Consider the following 22572-nt stretch of genomic DNA (forward strand, 5'->3'; position numbering starts at 1 on the left):
CTAGATTTTCGAATCGGACGCAAAAATGATAGTTAATTGTAAATTTCAGCGCCTCCTAATGACGATGGATCACTCAAATATCGTCGAGATTCAATACATCGGCCTCGAGCCGACTTGTCTCCAAGGTTCTATTGCGGCCTCGGGCACATTATAGTCGTTCTCCTTTGATTCTCGATTTTCGATTTCGACGCAAAACTGATAGTTAATTACAACGTTCAGGGCCTCCTAATGACGATGGAATACTCAAATTGGGTCGAGATTCAATATATCGTCCTCCAGCCGACTTCTCTCCATGGATATAATGCTGCCTCGGGTACCTTATGGTCGTTCACCTGTGAAACTATATTTTCGAATCCGACGTGAAAATGATTGTTAATTGCAACGTTCAGCGCCCCCTAATGACGATGGAACACTCAAATTGCGTCGAGATTCAATACATCGGCCTTTACCCGAATTGTCTCCAAGGGTCTATTGCTGCTTCGGGAACCTTATAATCGATCTCCAGTGAGTCTAGATTTTCGAACCCGACGCAAAACTGATAGGTAATTGTAACGTTCAGGGCCTCCTAAAGACGATGGCACACTCAAATTACGTCGAGATTCAATACATCGGCCTCCATCCGTCTTGTCTCATAGGGGTAGTGCTGCCTCGGGCACCATATGGTCCGTCTCCTGTGGGTCTAGATTTTCGAATCCGACGCAAAAATGATAGTTAATTGCAACGTTCAGCGCCTCCTAATGACGATGGAACACTCAAATTGCGTCGAGATTCAATACCTCGGCCTCCAGCCGACTTGTCTCCAAGGGTCTATTGCTGCCTCGGGCACCTTATGGTCGTTCTACTGTGAGTCTAGATTTTCGAATACGATCCATAACTGATAGTTAATTGCAACGTTCAGCGCCTCCCAATGACGATGGAACACTCAAATTGCGTCGAGATTGAATACATCGGCATCCAGACGACTTGGGTCGATATGTCTATTGCTGCCTCGTGCACCTTGTGGTCGTTCTCCTGTGAGTCTTGATTTAAGAATCCGACACATAACTGATAGTTAATTGCAACGTTCAGCGCCTCCTAATGACGATGGGGCACACAAATTGCGTCACGATTCAATACAGCGTCCTCCAGAGGACTGGTCTCCAAGGGGATATTGCTGCCTCGGGCACCATATGGTCCGTCTCCAGTGAGTCTAGATTTTCGATTCCGACGAAAAACTGATATTTAATTGTAACTTTCAGGGCCTCCTAATGACGATGGAACACTCAAATTGCGTCGAGATTCAATACATCGGCCTCCATTCGACTTGTCTCCAAGGGTCTATTGCTGCCTCGGGCACCTTATGGTCGTTCTCCGGTGAGTCTAGATTTTCGAATCCGGCCCATAACTGCTAATTAATTGCAACGTTCGGGGCCTCCTAATGACGATGGATCACTCAAATTGCGTCGAGATTCAATACATCGTCCTTCAGCCGACTTGTCTCCAAGGTTCTATTGCTGCCTCGGGCACCTTATGGTCGTTCTCCTGTGAGTCTCGATTTTCGAATCCGACGCAAAACTGATAGTTAATTGCAACGTTCAGGGCCTCTTAATGACGATGGAACACTCAAATTGCGTCGAGGTTGAAACATCGTTCTCCAGCCGAATTGTCTCCGAGGGGTATCGCTGCCTCGGGCACCATATGGTCCGCCTCCTGTGAGCCTAGATTTTCGAATCCGACGCAAAAATGATGGTCAATTGTAAATTTCAGCGTCTCCTAATGACGATGGAACACTCAAATATCGTCGAGATTCAATACATCGGCCTCGGGCCGACTTGTCTCCAAGGTTCAATTGCGGCCTCGGGCACATTATGGTCGTTCTCCTGTGATTCTCGATTTTAGATTTCGACGCAATACTGATAGTTAATTGCAACGTTCAGGGCCTCCTAATGACGATGGAATACTCAAATTGCGTCGAGATTCAATATATCGTCCTCCAGCCGACAACTCTCCATGGGGATAATGCTGCCTCGGGTACCTTATGGTCGTTCACCTGTGAGTCTAAATTTTCGAATCGAAGCAAAACTGATAGTTAATTGGTATGTTCAGGGCCTCCTAATGACGATGGAACACTCAAATTGCGTCGAGATTTAATACATCGGCCTCCAGCCGACTTATCTCCAATGGTATATTGCTGCCTCGGGCACTTTATGGTCGTTCTCCTGTGAGTCTAGATTTTCGAATCCGACGCAAAAATGATAGTTAATTGTAAATTTCAGCGCCTCTTAATGACGATGGAACACTCAAATTGCGTCGAGGTTGAAACATCGTTCGCCAGCCGAATTGTCTCCGAGGTGTTTTGCTGCCTCGGGCACCATATGGTCCGCCTCCTGTGAGTCTAGATTTTCGAATCCGACGCGAAACTGATAGTTAATTGTAACGTTCAGGGCCTCCTAATGACGGTGGAACACTCAAAGTGCGTCGAGATTCAATACATCGGCCTCAAGGCGACTTCTCTCCAAGGGTCTATTGCTTCCTCAGGCACCTTATGGTCGTTCTCCTGTGAGTCTAGAATTTCGAATCCGACGCAAAACTGATAGTTAATTGCAACGTTCAGCGCCTCCTAATGACGATGTAACACTCAAATTGCGTCGAGGTTAAATACATCGTCCTCCAACTGACTTGTCTCCAAGGGTCTATTGCTGCTTCGGGCACCTTATGATCGATCTCCAGTGAGGTTAGATTTTGGAACCCGACGCAAAACTGATAGTTAATTGTAACGTTCAGGGCCTTCTAATGACGATGGAATACTCAAATTGGGTCGAGATTCAATTCATCGTCCTCCAGCCGACTTCTCTCCATGGGGATAATGCTGCCTCGGGTACCTTATGGTCGCTCACCTGTGAAACTATATTTTCGAAGCCGACGTGAAAATGATTGTTAATTGCAACGTTCAGCGCCTCCTAATGACGATGGAACACTCAAACTGCGTCGAGATTCAATACATCGGCCTCCAGCCGAATTGTCTCCAAGGGTCTATTGCTGCTTCGGGCATCTTATGATCGATCTCCAGTGAGTCTAGATTTTCAAACCCGACGTAAAACTGATAGTTAATTGTAACGTACAGGGCCCCCTAAAGACGATGGAACACTCAAATTGCGTCGAGATTCAATACATCGGCCTCCAGCCGACTTGTCTCCAAGTTTCTATTGCTGACTCGGGGAACTTTATGATCTTTCTCCTGTGAGTCTAGATTTTCGAACCCGACGCAAAACGGAAAGTTAATTGTAACGTTCAGGGACTCCTAATGACGATGGATTACTCAAATTGCGTCGAGATTCAATACATCGTCCTCCAGCCGACTTCTCTCCATGGGCATAATGCTGCCTCGGGCATCTTATGGTCGTTCTCCTGTGAGTCCAGATTTACGAATCCGACGCGAAACTGATTGTTATTTGTAACGTTCAGGGCTTCCTAATAACGGTGGAACACTCAAATTGCGTCGAGAGTCAATACATCGTCCTCCAGCCGACTTGTCTCCAAGGGGTATTGCTGCCTCGGGCACCATATGGTCCGACTCCTGTGAGTCTAGATTTTCGAATCCGACTCAAAAATGATAGTAGCGTTCAGCGCCTCCTAATGACGATGGAACACTCACATAGCGTCGAGAATCAATACATCGGCCTCCAGCCGTCTTTTCCCCAAGGGCATAACGGTGCCTCGGGCACCACATGGTCCGTCTCCGTTGATTCTACATTTTCGAATCCGACGCAAAACTGATAGTTAATTGTAACGTTCAGGGCCTCCTAATGACGATGGGGCACTCAAATTGCGTCGCGATTAAATACATCGTCCTCCAGCGGACTGGTCTCCAAGGGGATATTGCTGCCTTGGGCACCTTATGGTCCGTCTCCATTGAGTCTAGATTTTCGATTCCGACGAAAAACTGATAGTTAATTGTAACATTCAGGGCCTCCTATTGACGATGGAACACTCAAATTGCGTCGAGATTCAATACATCGACCTCCAGCCGACTTGTCTCCAAATGTCTATTGCTGGCTCGGCGACCTTGTGGTCGTTCTCCTGTGAGTCTAGATTTTCGAATCCGACGCATAACTGATAGTTAATTGTAAAGGTTAGGGCCTCCTAATGACGATGAAACATTCAAATTGCGTCGAGATTCAATACATCGTCCTCCAGCCGACTTGTCTCCAAGGGCATATCGCTGCCTCGGGCACCACATGGTCCGTCTCCGTTGATTCTACATTTTCGAATCCGGCGCAAAACTGATAGTTAATTGTAATGTTCAGGACCTCCTAATGACGATGGGGCACTCAGATTGCGTCGCGATTCAATACATCGTCCTCCAGCGGACTTGTCTCCAAGGTGATATTGCAGCCTCGGGCACCTTATGGTCCGTCTCCAGTGAGTCTAGATTTTCGATTCCGACGAAAAACTGAAAGTTAATTGTAACATTCATGGCCTCCTAATGACGATGGAACACTTACATTGCGCCGCGTCATCCAATACATCGTTCTCCAGCCGACTTTTCTCCTAGGGTCTATTGGTGCCTCGGGCACCTTATGATCGTTCTCTTGTGAGTCTCGATTTTCTAATCCGACGCAAAACTGAAAGTTAATTGCAACGTTCAGGGCCTCCTAATGACGATGGAACACTCAAATTGCGACGAGGTTCAATACATCGTCCTCCAGGCGACTTGTCTCAAAGGCGTATTGCTGCCTCGGGCTCCATGTGGTCCGTCTCCTGTGAGTCTAGATTTTCGAATCCGACGCGAAACTGATAGTTAATTGCAATGTTCAGGACTTCCTAATGACAATTGAACACTCAAATTGCGTCGAGATTCAATACATCGGCCTCCAGCCTACTTGTCTCCAAGGGTCTATTGCTGGCTCGGGCACCTTATGATCGTTCTCCTGTGATTCTAGATTTACGAATCCGACGCAATACTGATAATTGTGACGTTCAGGGCCTCCTAATGACGATGGAACACACAAATTGTGTCGAGATTCAATACATCGACCTCGAGCCGACTTGTCTCCAAGGGGACGTTGCTGCCTTGAGCACCATGTGGTCCGTCTCCTGTGAGTCTGGATTTTCAATTCCGATGCGAAACTGATAGTTAATCCTAATGACGATGGAACACTCAAATTGCGTCGAGTTGCAATACATCGTCCTTCAGCCGACTTCTCTCCAAGGTTCTATTGCTGCCTCGGGCACCTTATTGTCGTTCCCTTGTGTGTCTCAATTTTCGAATCCGACGCAAAACTGATAGTTAATTGCAACGTTCAGGGATTCCTAATGACGATGGAACATTAAAATTGCGTCGAACTTCAATACATCGGCCTCCAGCCGACTTGTCTCCAAGGGTCTATTGCTGGCTCGGGCTCCTTATGATCGTTCTCCTGTGATTCTAGATTTACAAATCCGACGCAAAACTGATAATTGTAACGTTCAGGGCCTCCTAATGCCGATTGAATATTCAAATTGCGTCGAGATTCAATACATCGTCCTCCAGCCGACTTGCTGCCTCGGGCACCTTATGGTCGTTCTCCTGTGAGTCTAGATTTTCGAATCCGACGCGAATCTGATTGCTAATTGTAACGATCAGGGCCTCCTAATGACGATGGAACACACAAATTGCGTCGAGATTCAATACATCGGCCTCGAGCCGAGTTGTCTCCAAGGGGACATTGCTGCCTTGAGCACCATGTGGTCCGTCTCCTGTGAGTCTAGATTTTCAATTCCGATGCGAAACTGATAGTTAATCCTAATGACGATGGAACACTCAAATTGCATCGAGTTGCAATACATCGTCCTTCAGCCGACTTCTCTCCAAGGTTCTATTGCTGCCTCGGGCACCTTATGGTCGTTCTCCTTTGAGTCTCAATTTTCGAATCCGACGCAAAAATGATAGTTAATTGCAACGTTCTGGGCCTCCTAATGAAGATGGAACACTCAAATTGCGTCGAGGTTCAATACATCGTCCTCCAGCCGACTTGTCTCCAAGGGGATACTGCTACCTCGTGCACCTTATGGTCGCTCTCCTGTGAGTCTAGATTTTCTAATCCGACGCATAACTGATAGTTAATTGTAACGCTCAGCGCCTCCTAATGACGATGGAACACTCAAATTGCGTCGAGATTCAATACAACGTCCTCCAGCCGAGTTGTCTCCAAGGGGATATTGCTGCCTCGGGAACCATATGATCCGTCTCCTGTGAGTCTAGATATTCGAATCCGACGCGAAACTGATAGTTAATTGTAACGTTCAGCGCCTCCTAATGACGATGGGACACTCAAATTGCGTCGAGAGTCAATACAACGTCCTCCAGCCGATTTGTCTACTAGGGAATATTGCTCCCTCGGGCTCCATGTGGTCCGTCTCCTGTGAGTCTAGATTTTTGAATCCGACGCAAAACTGATAGTTAACTGTAACGTTCAGGACCACCTAATTACAATGGAATACTCAAATTGCGTCGAGATTTAATTCATCGTCCTCCAGCCGACTTCTCTCCATGGGGATATTGCTGCCTCGGGCACCTTATGGTCGTTCCCCTGTAAGTCTAGATTTTAGAATCCGACGCAAATCTCATAGTTAATTGTAATGTTCAGGGAATCCTATTGATGATGGAACACTCAAATTGCGTAGAGATTCAAAACATCGGCCTCCAGCCGACTTGTCTCCAATTGTCTATTGCTGCCTCGGGCACCTTATGGTCGTTCTCCTGTGAGTATAGATTTTCGAATCCAACGCATAACTGATAGTTAATTGCAACGTTCAGCGCCCCCTAATGACGATGGAACACTCAAATTGCGTCGAGATTCAATACATCGTCCTTCAGCCGACTTGTCTCCAAGGTTCTATTGCTGCCTCGGGCACCTTATGGTCGTTCTCCTGTGAGTCTCGATTTTCGAATCCGACGCAAATCTGATAGTTAATTGCAACGTTCAGGGCCTCATAATGACGATGGAACACTCAAATTGCGTCGAGATTCAATACATCGAACTCCAGCGGACTGGTCTCCAAGGGGATATTGCTGCCCCGTACACCTCATGGACCGTCTCCAGTGAGTCTAGATTTTCGAATCCGACGCATAACTGATAGTTAATTGCAACGTTCAGCGCCCCCTAATGACGATGGAACACTCAAATTGCGTCGAGATTCAATACATCGGCCTCCAGCCGACTTGTCTCCAAATGTCTAATGCTGCCTCGGGCACCTTATGGTCGTTCTCTTGTGAGTCTCGATTTTCGAATCCGACGCAAGACTGATAGTTAATTGCAACGTTCAGGTCCTCCTAATGACGATGGAACACTCAAATTGCGTCGAGATCAATACATCGGCCTCCAGCCGACTTGTCTCCAAGGGTCTATTGCTGCCTCGGGCACCTTATGGTCGTTCTCCTGTGAGTCTCGATTTTCGAATCCGACGCAAATCTGATAGTTAATTGCAACGTTCAGGGCCTCCTACTGACGATGGAACACTCAAATAGCGTCGAGATTCAATACATTGGCCTCCAGCCGACTTGTCTCCAAGGGGCTATTGCTTCCACGGGCTCCTTATGATCGTTCTGCTGTGAGTCTAGATTTTCGAACCCGACGCATAGCTGATAGTTAATTGTAACGTTCAGAGCCTCCTATTGACGATGGAATACTCAAATTGCGTCAAGATTCAATACATCGACCTCCAGCCGACTTCTCTCAATGGGGATATTGCTGCCTCGGGCACCTTATGGTCGTTCTCCTGTGAGTCTAGATTTTCGGATCCGACGCATAACTGATACTTAATTGTAAAGTTCAAGGCCTCCTAATGACGATGGAACACTCAAATTGCGTCGGGATCCAATACAACGGATTCCAGCCGACTTATCTCCAAGGGGACATTGCTGCCTCGCGCACCATTTTGTCCGCCTCCTGTGAGTCTAGATTTTCGATTCCGATGCGAAACTGATAGTTAATTGTAACTTTCAGGGCCTCCTAATGACGATGGAACACTCAAATTGCGTCGAGATTCAATACATCGTCCTTCAGCCGATTTGTCTCCAAGGTTCTGTTGCCGCCTCGGGCACCTTATTGTCGTTCCCTTGTGAGTCTCGATTTTCGAATCCGACGCAAAACTGATAGTTAATTGCAACGTTCAGGGCCTCCTAATGACGATGGAACACTCAAAATGCGTCGAGAGCCAATACATCGTCCTCCAGCCGACTTGTCTCCAAGGGGTATTGCTGCCTCGGGAACCATATGGTCCGTCTCCTGTGAGTCTAGATTTTCGAATGCGACGCAAAAATGATAGTTAATTGTAACGTTCAGCGTCTCCTAATGACGATGGAACACTCAAATTGCGTCGAGAGTCAATACATCGTTCTCCAGCCGAAATGTCTACAAGGGGATTTTGCTGCCTCGGGCTCCATGTGGTCCGTCTCCTTTGAGTCTCGATTTTCGAATCCGACGCAAAACTGATAGTTAATTGCAATGTTCAGGGCCTCCTAATGACGATTGAACACTCAAATTGCGTCGAGATTCAATACATCGGCCTCCAGCCTACTTGTCTCCAAGGGTCTATTGCTTTCTCGGGCACCTTATGATCGTTCTCCTGTAATTCTAGATTTACGAATCCGACGCAATGCTGATAATTGTGACGTTCAGGGCCTCCTAATGACGATGGAACACACAAATTGCGTCGAGATTCAATACATCGACCTCGAGCCGACTTGTCTCCAAGGGGACGTTGCTGCCTTGAGCACCATGTGGTCCGTCTCCTGTGAGTCTAAATTTTCAATTCCGATGCGAAACTGATAGTTAATCCTAATGACGATGGAACACTCAAATTGCGTCGAGTTGCAATACATCGTCCTTCAGCCGACTTCTCTCCAAGGTTCTATTGCTGCCTCGGGCACCTTATTGTCGTTCCCTTGTGTGTCTCGATTTTCGAATCCGACGCAAAACTGATAGTTAATTGCAACGTTCAGGGATTCCTAATGACGATGGAACATTAGAATTGCGTCGAACTTCAATACATCGGCCTCCAGCCGACTTGTCTCCAAGGGTCTATTGCTGGCTCGGGCACCTTATGATCGTTCTCCTGTGATTCTAGATTTACGAATCCGACGCAAAACTGATAATTGTAACGTTCAGGGCCTCCTAATGCCGATTGAATATTCAAATTGCGTCGAGATTCAATACATCGTCCTCCAGCCGACTTGCTGCCTCGGGCACCTTATGGTCGTTCTCCTGTGAGTCTAGATTTTCGAATCCGACGCGAATCTGATTGCTAATTGTAACGATCAGGGCCTCCTAATGACGATGGAACACACAAATTGCGTCGAGATTCAATACATCGGCCTCGAGCCGACTTGTCTCCAAGGGGACATTGCTGCCTTGAGCACCATGTGGTCCGTCTCCTGTGAATCTAGATTTTCAATTCCGATGCGAAACTGATAGTTAATCCTAAAGACGATGGAACACTCAAATTGCGTCGAGTTGCAATACATCGTCCTTCAGCCGACTTCTCTCCAAGGTTCTATTGCTGCCTCGGGCACCTTATGGTCGTTCTCCTTTGAGTCTCAATTTTCGAATCCGACGCAAAAATGATAGTTAATTGCAACGTTCTTGGCCTCCTAATGAAGATGGAACACTCAAATTGCGTCGAGGTTCAATACATCGTCCTCCAGCCGACTTGTCTCCAAGGGGATATTGCTACCTCGTGCACCTTATGGTCGCTCTCCTGTGAGTCTAGATTTTCTAATCCGACGCATAACTGATAGTTAATTGTAACGCTCAGCGCCTCCTAATGACGATGGAACACTCAAATTGCGTCGAGATTCAATACAACGTCCACCAGCCGAGTTGTCTCCAAGGGGATATTGCTGCCTCGGGAACCATATGATCCGTCTCCTGTGAGTCTAGATATTCGAATCCCACGCGAAACTGGTAGTTAATTGTAACGTTCAGGGCCTCCTAATGACGATGGAACACTCAAATTGCGTCGAGAGTCAATACAACGTCCTCCAGCCGATTTGTCTACTAGGGAATATTGATCCCTCGGGATCCATGTGGTCCGTCTCCTGTGAGTCTAGATTTTTGAATCCGACGCAAAACTGATAGTTAACTGTAACGTTCAGGACCACCTAATTACAATGGAATACTCAAATTGCGTCGAGATTTAATTCATCGTCCTCCAGCCGACTTCTCTCCATGGGGATATTGCTGCCTCGAACACCTTATGGTCGTTCCCCTGTAAGTCTAGATTTTAGAATCCGACGCAAATCTCATAGTTAATTGTAATGTTCAGGGCCTCCTATTGACGATGAAACACTCAAATTGCGTAGAGATTCAAAACATCGGCCTCCAGCCGACTTGTCTCCAATTGTCTATTGCTGCCTCGGGCACCTTATGGTCGTTCTCCTGTGAGTATAGATTTTCGAATCCAACGCATAACTGATAGTTAATTGCAACGTTCAGCGCCCCCCTAATGACGATGGAACACTCAAATTGCGTCGAGATTCAATACATCGTCCTTCAGCCGACTTGTCTCCATGGTTCTATTGCTGCCTCGGGCACCTTATGGTCGTTCTCCTGTGAGTCTCGATTTTCGAATCCGACGCAAATCTGATAGTTAATTGCAACGTTCAGGGCCTCATAATGACGATGGAACACTCAAATTGCGTCGAGATTCAATACAATGACCTCCAGCGGACTGGTCTCCAAGGGGATATTGCTGCCCCGTACACCTCATGGACCGTCTCCAGTGAGTCTAGATTTTCGAATCCGACGCATAACTGATAGTTAATTACAACGTTCAGCGCCTCCTAATGACGATGGAACACTCAAATTGCGTCGAGATTCAATACATCGGCCTCCAGCCGACTTGTCTTCAAATGTCTATTGCTGCCTAGGGCACCTTGTGGTCGTTCTCCTGTGAGTCTAGATTTTCGAATCCAACTCATAACTGATAGTTAATTGTAAAGTTCAGGACCTCCTAATGACGATGGAATACTCAAATTGCGTCGAGATTATATACATCGGCCTCGAGCCGACTTGTCTCCAAGGGGACATTGCTGCCTCGGGCACCATACGGTCCGTCTCCTGTGAGTCTAGATTTTCGATTCCGATGCGAAACTGATAGTTAATTGTAACGTTCAGGGCCTCCTAATGACGATGGAACACTCAAATTGCGTCGAGATTCAATACATCGTCCTCCAGCCGACTTGTCTCCAAGGGGTATTGCTGCCTCGGTCACCATACGGTCCGTCTCCTGTGAGTCAAGATTTTCGAATCCGACGCAAAAATGATAGTTATTTGTAACGCTCAGGGCCTCCTAATGATGATGGAGCACTCAAATTGCGTCGAGAGTCAATAATCCATCGTCCTCCATTCGACTTGCTACAAGGGGATATTGCTGCCTCGGGCTCTATGTGGTCCGTTTCCTGTGAGTCTGGATATTCGAATCCGACGCGAAACTGATAGTTAATTGTAACGTTCAGGGTTCTAATGACGATGGAGCACTCAAATTGCGTCGAGATTCAATACATCGGCCTCCAGCCGACTTGTCTCAGAGGGTGTATTGCTGCCTCGGGCACCTTATGGTCGTTCTCCTGTGAGTCTAGATTTTCGAATCCGACCCAATACTGATAGTTAATTCCAACGTTCAGCACCTCCTAATGACGATGGAACACTGAGATTGCGTCGAGATTCAATACATTGTCCTCCAGCCGACTTGTCTCCAAGGGTCTATTGCTGCCTCGGGCACCATATGATCCGTCTCCTGTGAGTCTAGATTTTCGAATCCGACGCGAAACTGATAGTAAATTGTAACGTTCAGGGCCTCCTAATGACGATGGAACACTCATATTGCGTCGAGATTCAATACAGCGTCCTTCAGCCGAATGGCCTCCAAGAGTCTATTGCTGCCTCGGACACCTTATGGTCGTTCTCCTGTGAGTCTAGATTTTCCATCCGACGCAAAACTGATAGTTAATTGTAACGCTCAGGGCCTCCTAATGACGATGGAACACTCAAATTGCGTCGAGATTCAATACATCGTCCTTCGGACGACTTGACTCCAAGGGTCTATTGGTGCCGCGGACGAATTATGGTCGTTCTCCGGTGATTCTACAATTTCTAATCCGACGCAAAACTGATAGTTAATAGTAACGTTCAGGGCGTCGTAATGACGATGGGGCACTCCAATTGCGTCGCGAATCATTACATCGTCCTCCAGCGGACTGGTCTCCAAGGGGATATTGCTGCCTCGTACACCTAATGAACCGTCTCCCGTGAGTCTCGATTTTGGAATCCGACGAATAAGTGATAGTTAATTGCAACGTTCAGCGCCTCCTAATGACGATGGAACACTCAAATTGCGTCGAGATTCAATACAACGGCCTCCAGCCGACTTGTCTTCAAATGTCTATTGTTGCCTAGGGCACCTTGTGGTCGTTCTCCTGAGAGTCTAGATATTCGAATCCGACGCATAACTGATAGTTAATAGTAAAGTTCAGGGCCTCCGAATGACGATGGGGCACTCAAATAGCGTCGAGGTTCAATACATCTTCCTCCAGTCGACATGTCTCCAAGGGGTATTGCTGCCTCGGTAACCATATGGTCCGTCTACTGTGAGTCTAGATTTTTGAATCCGACGCAAAAATGATAGTTAATTGTAACGTTCAGGGCCTCCTAATGACGATGGAACACTCAAATTGCGTCGAGATTCAATACTTCGGCCTCCAGCCGACTTGTCTTCAAATGTCTATTGCTGCCTAGGGCACCTTGTGGTCGTTCTCCTGTGAGTCTAGATTTTCGAATCCAACTCATAACTGATAGTTAATTGTAAAATTCAGGACCTCCTAATGACGATGGAATACTCAAATTGCGTCGAGATTATATACATTGACCTCGAGCCGACTTGTCTCCAAGGGGACATTGCTGCCTCGGGCACCATACGGCCCTACTCCTGTGAGTCTAGATTTTCGATTCCGATGCGAAACTGATAGTTAATAGTAACGTTCAGGGACTCCTAAAGACGATGGAACACTCAAATTGCGTCGAGGTTCAATACATCGTCCTCCAGCGGACTTGTCTCCAAGGGGTATTGCTGCCTCGGGCACCATATTGTCCATCTCCTGTGAGACTAGATTTTCGAATCCGACGCAAAAATGATAGTTATTTGTAACGTTCAGGGCCTCCTAATGATGATGGAACACTCATATTGCGTCGAGAGTCAATAATACATTGTCCTCCAGCCGACTTGCTACAAGGGGATATTGCTGCCTCGGGCTCCATGTGGTCCGTTTCCTGTGAGTCTAGATATTCGAATCCGACGCGAAACTGATAGTTAATTGTAACGTTCAGGGTTCTAATGACGATGGAACACTCAAATTGCGTCGAGATTCAATACATCGTCCTCCAGCCGACTTGCCTCCAAGGGTCTATTGCTACCTCGGGCACCTTATGGTTGTTCTCCTGTGAGTCTAGATTTTCGAATCCGACGCGTTACTGATAGTTAATTGTAACGCTCAGCGCCTCCTAATGACTATGGAACACTCAAATTGCGTCGAGATTCAATTCATCGACCTCCAGCCGACTTCTCTCCATGGGGATATTGCTGCCTCGAGCACCTTATGGTCGTTCTCTTGTGAGTCTAGATTTTCGAATCCGACGCGAAACTGATTGCTAATTGTAACGTTCAGGGCTTCCTAATGACGATGGAACACACAAATTGCGTCGAGATTCAATACCTCGTCATTCAGCCGATTTGTCTCCAAGGGTCTATTGCTGCCTCGAGCACCTTATGGTCGTTCCCCTGTGAGTCTAGAATTTAGAATTCGACGCAAATCTGATAGTTAATTGTAATGTTCAGGGCCTCCTAATGACGATATAACACTCAAATTGCGTCGAGGTTGAATACATCGTCCTCCAGCCGAATTGGGTCAAAGGAGTATTGCTGCCTCGGGCACCATATGGTCCGTCTCCTGTGATTCTAGATTTTCGAATCCGACGCAAAAATGATAGTTAATTGTAACGTTCAGCGCCTCCTAATGTCGATGGAACAATCAAATTGCGTCGAGAGTCAATACATCGTCCTTCAGACGACATGTCTACAAGGGGGTATTGCTGCCTCGGGCTCCATGTGGTCCTTCTCCTGTTAGACTAGATTTTCGAATCCGACGAGAAACTGACAGTTAATTGTAACGTTCAGCGCCTGCTAATGACGATGGAACACTCAAATTGCGTCGAGATTCAATAGATCGTCCTCCAGCCGACTTGTCTCCAAGGGGACATTGCTGCCTCGGGCACCATATGGTCCGTCTCCTGTGGTTGTAGATTTTAGATTCCGACGCGAAACTGATAGTTAATTGTAACTTTCAGGGCCTCCTAATGATGATGGAACACTCAAATTGAGTCGAGAGTCTTCCAGCCGACTTGTCTACAAGGGGATACTGCTGCCTCGGGCTCATGTGGTCCGTTTCTTGTGAGTCTAGATTTTCGAATCCGACGCGAAACAGATAGTTAATTGTAACGTTCCGGGCCTCCTATTGACGATGGAACACTCAAATTGCGTCGAGATTCAATACATCGGCCTCCAGCCGACTTGTCTCCAAATGTCTATTGCTGCCTCGGGCACCATGTGGTCCGTCTCCTGTGATTATAGATTTTCGAATCCGACGCAAAAATGATAGTTAATTGTAACGTTCAGCGCCCCCTAATGACGATGGAACAATCAAATTGGGTCGAGATTCAATACATCGTCCTTCAGCCGACTTGTCTCCAAGAGTCTATTGCTGCCTCGGACACCTAATGGTTCATATCCTGTGAGTCTATATTTTCGAATCCGAAGCGAAACTGATAGTTAATTGTAACATTCAGCCCCTCCTAATGACGATGGAAAACTACAATTGCGTCGAGAGTCAATACATCGTCCTCCAGCCGACTTGTCTCCTAGGTTCCGCTGCTGCCTCGGGCACCTTATTGTCGTTCTCCTGTGAGTCTACGTTTTCGAATCCGACGCATAACTGATAGATAATTGTAAAGTTCAGGGCTTCCTAACGACGATGGAACACTCAAATTGCGTCGAGATTCAATACATCGTCCTCCAGCCGGCTTGTCTCCAAGGGTCTATTGCTGCTTCGGGCACCTTATGGTCGTTCTCCTGTGAGTCTAGATTTTCGAATCCGACGCATAACTGATAGTTAATTGTAAAGCTCAGGGCTTCCTAATGACGATGGAACACTCAAAGTGCGTCGAGATTCAGTACATCGTCATCCAGCCGACTTCTCTCCATGGGGATAATGCTGCCTCGGCCACTTTATGGTCGTTCTCCTGTGAGTCTAGATATTCGAATCCGACGCGAAACTGATTGTTAATTGTAAAGTTCAGGGCTTCCTAATGACGACGGAACTCTCAAATTGCGTCGAGATTCAATACATCGGCCTCCAGCAGACTTGTCTCCAAGGGGACATTGCTGCCTCGGGCACCATTTGCCCCGTCTCCTGTGATTCTAGATTTTCGATTCCGACGCGAAACTGATTGTTAATTGCAACGTTCAGGGCCTTCTAATGACGATGGAACACTCAAATTGCGTCGAGATTCAATACATCGTCCTTCAGACGACTTGACTCCAAGAGTCTATTACTGCCTCGGACGCATTATGGTCGTTCTCCGGTGATTCTACATTTTCTAAACCGACGCAAAACTGATAGTTAATTGTAACGTTCAGGGCCTCGTAATGACGATGGTTCACTCAAATTGCGTCGCGATTCAATACATCGTCCTCCAGCGGACTGGTCTCCAAGGGGTAATTGCTGCCTCATACACCTTATGAATCGTCCCCAGTGAGTCTAGATTTTCGAATCCGACGCATAACTGATAGTTAATTGTAACGTTCAGCGCCTCCTAATGACGATGGAACACTCAAACTGCGTCGAGATTCAATACATCGTCCTCCAGCCGACTTGTCTCCAAGGGTCTATTGCTACCTCGGGCACCTTATGGTCGTTCTCCTGTGAGTCTAGATTTTCGAATCCGACGCATAACTGATAGTTAATTGTAACGCTCAGCGCCTCCTAATGACGATGGAACACTCAAATTGCGTCGAGATTCATTTCATCGACCTCCAGCCGACTTCTCTCAATGGGGATATTGCTGCCTCGAGCACCTTATGGTCGTTCTCTTCTGAGTCTAGATTTTCGAATCCGACGCGAAACTGATTGTTAATTGTAACGTCCCGGGCTTCCTAATGACGATGGAGCACACAAATTGCGTCGAGATTCTATAACTCGTCATTCAGCCGATTTGTCTCCAAGGGTCTGTTGCTGCCTCGGGCACCTTATGGTCGTTCCCCTGTGAGTCTACATTTTAGAATTCGACGCAAATGTGATAGTTAATTACAATGTTCAGGGCCTCCTAATGACGACGGAACACTCAAATTGCGTCGAGATTCAATACATCGGCCTCCAGCCGACTTATCTCCAAGGGGACATTGCTGCCTCGTGCACCATATGGTCCGTCTCCAGTGATTCTAGATTTTCGATTCCGACGCGAAACTGATAGTTAATTGTAACTTTCAGGGCCACCTAATGATGATGGAACACTCAAATTGCGTCGAGATTCAATACATCGTCCTCCAGCCGGCATGTCTCCAAGGGGATATCGCTGTCTCGTTCACCACATGGTCCGTCTCCGGTGATTCTACATTTTCGTATCCGACGCAAAACTGATAGTTAATTATAAAGTTCAGGGCCTCCTAATGACGATGGGGCACTCAAATTGCGTTGCGATTTAATACATCGTCCTCCAGCGGACAGGTCTCCAAGGGGATATTGCTGCCTCGGGCACCTTATGGTCGTTCTCCTGTGAGTCTCGATTTTCGTATCCGACGCAAAACTGATAGTTAATTGCAACGTTCAGGGTCTCTCAATGACGATGGAACACTCAAATTCCGTCGAGGTTGAATACATTGTCCTCAAGCCGAATTGTCTCCGAGGGGTATTGCTGCCTCGGGCACCATATGGTCGGCCTCCTGTGAGTCTAGATTTTCGAATCCGACGCAAAAACGATAGTTAATTGTAACGTTCAGCGCCTCCTAATGACGATGGAACACTCAAATTGCGTCGAGAGTGAATACATCGTCCTCCAGATGACTTGTCTACAAGGCTTTATTGCTGCCTCGGGCTCCATGTGGTCCTTCTCCTGTGAGTCTAGATTTGCGAATCCGGCGCGAAACTGATTGTTAATTGCAACGTTCAGGGCCTTCTATTGACGATGGAACACACAAATTGCGTCGAGATTCAATACATCGGCCTCCAGCCGACTTGTCTCCGACGGATATTGCTGCCCCGGGCACCATATGGTCCGTCTGAAAAATGATAGTTATTTGCAACGTTCAGCGTCTCCTAATGAGGATGGAACACTCAAATTGCGTTGAGATTCAATACATCGGCCTCCAGCCGACTTGTCTCCAAGGGTATATTGCTGCCTCGTTCACATTATGGTCGTTCTCCTGTGAGTGTAGATTTTCGAATCCGACGCATAACTGATAGTTAATTGCAACGTTCAGCGCCCCCTATAGACGATGGAACAATCAAATTGGGTCGAGATTCAATACATCGTCCTTCAGCTGACTTGTCTCCAAGGTTCTATTGCTGCCTCGGACACTTTATGGTCGTTCTCCTGTGAGTCTCGATTTTCGAATCCGACGCAAAACTGATAGTTAATTGCGACGTTCAGGTCCTCTTAATGACGATGGAACACTCAAATTGCATCGAGGTTGAATACTTCGTTCTCCAGCCGAATTGTCTCCGAGGGGTATTGCTGCCTCGGGCACCATATGGTCCGCCTCCTGCGAGTCTAGATTTTTGAATCCGACGCAAAAATGACAGTTAATTGTAAATTGCAGCGCCTCCTAACGACGACGGAACACTCAAATTGCGTCGAGATTCAATACATCGGCCTCGAGCCGATTTGTCTCCAAGGTTCTTTTGCTGCCTCGGGCACCTTATGGTCGTTCTCCTGTGAGTCTAGATTTTCGAATCCGACGCTTAACTGATAGTTAATTGTAAAGTTCAGGGCTTCCTAATGACGATGGAACACTCAAATTGCGTCGAGATTCAATACATCGTCCTCCAGCCGGCTTGTCTCCAAGGGGATATCGCTGCCTCGTTCACCACATGGTCCGTCCCCGGTGATTCTACATTTTCGTATCCGACGCAAAACTGATAGTTAATTGTAACGTTCAGGGCCTCCTAATGACGATGGGGCACTCAAATTGCGTCGCGATTCAATACACCATCCTCCAGCGGACTGGTCTCCAAGGGGATATTGTTGCCTCGGACACTTTATGGGCAGTCTCCAGTGAGTCTAGATTTTCGAATCCGACGAAAAACTGATAGTTAATTGTAACTTTCAGGGTCTCCTAATGACGATGGAACACACAAATTGCGTCACGATCCAATACATCGTCCTCCAGCCGACTTGTCTCCAAGGCTCTATTGCTGCATCGGGCACCTTATGATCGATCTCCAGTGAGTCTAGATTTTCGACCCGACGCAAAACTGATAGTTAATTGTACCGTTCAGGGCCTCCTAATGACGATGGAATACTGAAATTGCGTCGAGATTCAATACATCGTCATCCAGCCGACTTCTCTCCATGGGGATAATGCTGCCTCGGACACTTTATGGTCGTTCTCCTGTGAGTCTAGATATTCGAATCCGACGCGAAACTGATTGTTAATTGTAAAGTTGAGGGCTTCCTAATGACGATGGAACACTCAAATTGCGTCGAGATTCAATACATCGGCCTCCAGCCGACTTGTCTCCAAGGGTATATTGCTGCCTCGGGCACTTTATGGTCGTTCTCCTGTGAGTCTAGATTTTCGAATCTGACGCATAACTGATAGTTAATTGCAACGTTCAGCGGCCCCTAATGACGATGGAACAATCAAATTGGGTCGAGATTTAAAACATCGTCCTTCAGCCGACTTGTCCCCAAGAGTCTATTGCTGCCTCGGACAACTTATGGTTCATCTCCTGCTAGTCTAGACTTTCGAATCCGAAGCAAACCTGATAGTTAATTGTAACGTTTAGCCCCTCCTAATGACGATGGAACACTAAAATTGCGTCGAGAGTCAATACATCGTCCTCCAGGGGACTTATCTCCAAGGGTCTATTGCTGCCTCGGGCACCTTATGGTCGTTCCACTGTGAGTCTAGATGTTAGAATCCGACGCAAAACTGATAGTCAATTGTAATGTTCAGGGCCCCTTAATGAAGATGGAACACTCAAATTGCGTCGAGGTTGAATACATCGTTCTCCAGCCGAATAGTCTCCGAGGGGTATTGCTGCCTCGGGCACCATATGGTCCGCCTCCTGTGAGTCTAGATTTTCGAATCCGACGCAAATATGATAGTTAATTGTAAATTTCAGCGCCTCCTAAGGACGATGAAACACTCAAATTGAGTCGAGATTCAATACATCGGCCTCGATCCGACTTGTCTCCAAGGTTCAATTGCGGCCTCGGGCACATTGTGGTCGTTCTCCTGTGAGTCTCGATTTTCGAATCCGACGCAAAACTGATAGTTAATTGCAACGTTCAGGGCCTCCTAATGACGATCGAACACTCAAATTGCGTCGAGATTCAATACATCGTACTCCAGCCGAATTGCCTACAAGGGATATTGCAGCCTCGGGCTCCATGTGGTCCGTCTCCTGTGAGTCTAGATTTTCGAATCCGACGCGAAACTGATAGTTAAATGTAACTTTCAGGGCCTCCTAATGACGATGGAACACTCAGATTGGGTCGAGATTCAATACATCGTCCTTCAGCCGACTTGCCTCCAACGTTCTATTGCTGCCTCGGGCACTTTATGGTCGTTCTCCTGTGAGTCTAGATATTCGAATCCGACGCGAAACTGATTGTTAATTGTAAAGTTGAGGGCTTCCTAATGACGATGGAACACTCAAATTGCGTCGAGATTCAATACATCGTACTCTAGCCGAATTGCCTACAAGGGATATTGCAGCCTCGGGCTCCATGTGGTCCGTCTCCTGTGAGTCTAGATTTTCGAATCCGACGCGAAACTGATAGTTAATTGTAACTTTCAGGGCCTCCTAATGACGTTGGAACACTCAAATTGGGTCGAGATTCAATACATCGTCCTTCAGCCGACTTGTCTCCAAGGTTCTATTGCCGCCTCGGGCACCTTATGGTCGTTGTCTTGTGAGTTTCGATTTTCGAATCCGACGCAAAACTGATAGTTAATTGTAACGTTCAGGGCCTCCTAATGACGATGGGGCACTCAAATTGCGTCGCGATTCAATACATCGTCCTCCAGCGGACTGGTCTCAAAGGGGATATTGTTGACTCGGACACTTTGTGGTCAGTCTCCAGTAAGTCTAGATTTTCGAATCCGACGAAAAACTGATAGTTCATTGTATTATTCATGGCCTCCTAATGACGATGGAACACTCAAATTGCGTCACGATCCAATACATCGTCCTCCAGCCGACTTGTCTCCAAGGGTCTATTGCTGCCTCGGGCACCATATGGTCCGTCTCAAAAATGATAGTTAATTGCAACGTTCAGCGTCTCCTAATGACGATGGAACACTCAAATTGCGCTGAGATTCAATACATCGGCCTCCAGCCGACTTGTCTCCAAGGGTATATTGCTGCCTCGTTCACTTTATGGTCGTTCTCCTGTGAGTCTAGATTTTCGAATCCGAAGCTAAACTGACAGTTAATTGTAACGTTCGGGGCCTCCTAATGACGATGGAGCATTCAAATTGCGTCGAGATTCAATACATCGTCCTTTAGCCGACTAGTCTCCAAGGTTCTATTGCTGCTTCGGGCACCTTATGGTCGTTCTCCTGTGAATCTCGTTTTTCGAATCCGACGCAAAACTGATAGTTAATTGCAAGGTTCAGGGCCTCTTAATGACGATGGAACACTCAAATTGCGTCGAGATTCAATACGTCGGCCTCGAGCCGACTTGTCTCCATGGTTCTATTGCGGCCTCGGGCACATTATGGTCGTTCCCCTGTGAGTCTCGATTTTCGAATCCGACGCAAAACTGATAGTTAATTGCAACGTTCAGGGCCTCCTAATGACGATGGAACACTCAAATTGCGTCGAGAATCAATACATCGTACTCCAGCCGAATTGTCTACAAGGGTATATTGCTGCCTCGGACTCCATGTGGTCCGTCTCCTGTGAGTCTAGATTTACGAATCCGCCGCGAAAGTGATAGTTAATTGTAACTTTCAGGGCCTCCTAATGACGATGGAGCATTAAAATTGCGTCGCGATTCAATACGTAGTACTCCAGCGGACTGGTCTCCAAGGTTCTCTTGCCGCCTCGGGCACCTTATGGTCGTTCTCTTGTGAGTCTCGATTTTCGAATCCGCCGCAAAACTGATAGTTAATTGCAACGTTCAGGGCCTCCTAATGACGATGGAACACTCAAATTGCGTCGAGAATCAATACATCGTACTCCAGCCGAATTGTCTACAAGGGATATTGCTGCCTCGGGCTCCATGTGGTCCGTCTCCTGTGCGTCTAGATTCTCGAATCCGACGCGAAACTGATAGTTAATTGTAACGTTCAGGGCCTCCTAATGACGATGGAACACTCATATTGCGTCGCGATCCAATAAATCGTCCTCCAGGAGACTTCTCTCCATGGGGATATTGCTGCCTCGGGCACCTTATGGTCGTTCTCCGATGAGTCTAGGTTTTCGAATCCGACACGAAACTGATTGTTAATTGTAACGTTCAGGGCTTCCTAATGACGATGGAACACTCAAATTGCGTCGAGAGTCAATACATCGTCCTCCAGACGACTTGTCTATAAGGGGATATGGCTGCCTCGGACTCCATGTGGTCCGTCTCCTGTGAGTCTAGATTTTCGAATCCGACGCGAAACTGATAGCTAATTGTGACGTTCAGGGCCTCCTAATGACGGTGGAACACTCAAATTGCGTCGAGATTCAGTACATCGGCTTCCAGGCGACTTATCTCCAAGGGTCTATTGATGCCTCTGGCACCTTATGGTCGTTCTACTGTGAGTCTAGAATTTCGAATCCGACGCAAAGCTGATAGTTAATTGTTACGTTCAGGGACTCCTAATGACGATAGAACATTCAAATTGCGTCGAGAATCAATACATCGTCTTGCAGCCGATTTGTCTCCATGTTCTATTGCTGCCCCGGGCACCTTATGGTCGTTCACTTGTGAGTCTCGATTTTCGAATCAGACGCAAAACTGATAGTTAATTGCATCGTTCAGGGCCTCCTAATGACGATGTAACACTCAAACTACCGTCGAGGTTAAACATATCGTCCTCCAACTGACTTGCCTCCAAGGGTCTATTGCTGCCTTGAGCACCTTATGATCGATCTCCAGTGAGTCTAGATTTTAAAACCCGACGCAAAACTGATAATTAATTGTAACGTTCAGGGCCACCTAATGACGATGGAATGCTCAAATTGGGTCGAGATTCAATATATCGTCCTCCAGCCGACTTCTCTCCATGGGGATAGTGCTGCCTCGGGTACCTTATGGTCGTTCACCTGTGAGTCTAGAT

Source organism: Schistocerca serialis, unplaced genomic scaffold, assembly GCF_023864345.2.
Source record: "Schistocerca serialis cubense isolate TAMUIC-IGC-003099 unplaced genomic scaffold, iqSchSeri2.2 HiC_scaffold_1362, whole genome shotgun sequence".
Taxonomy (NCBI): domain Eukaryota; kingdom Metazoa; phylum Arthropoda; class Insecta; order Orthoptera; family Acrididae; genus Schistocerca; species Schistocerca serialis.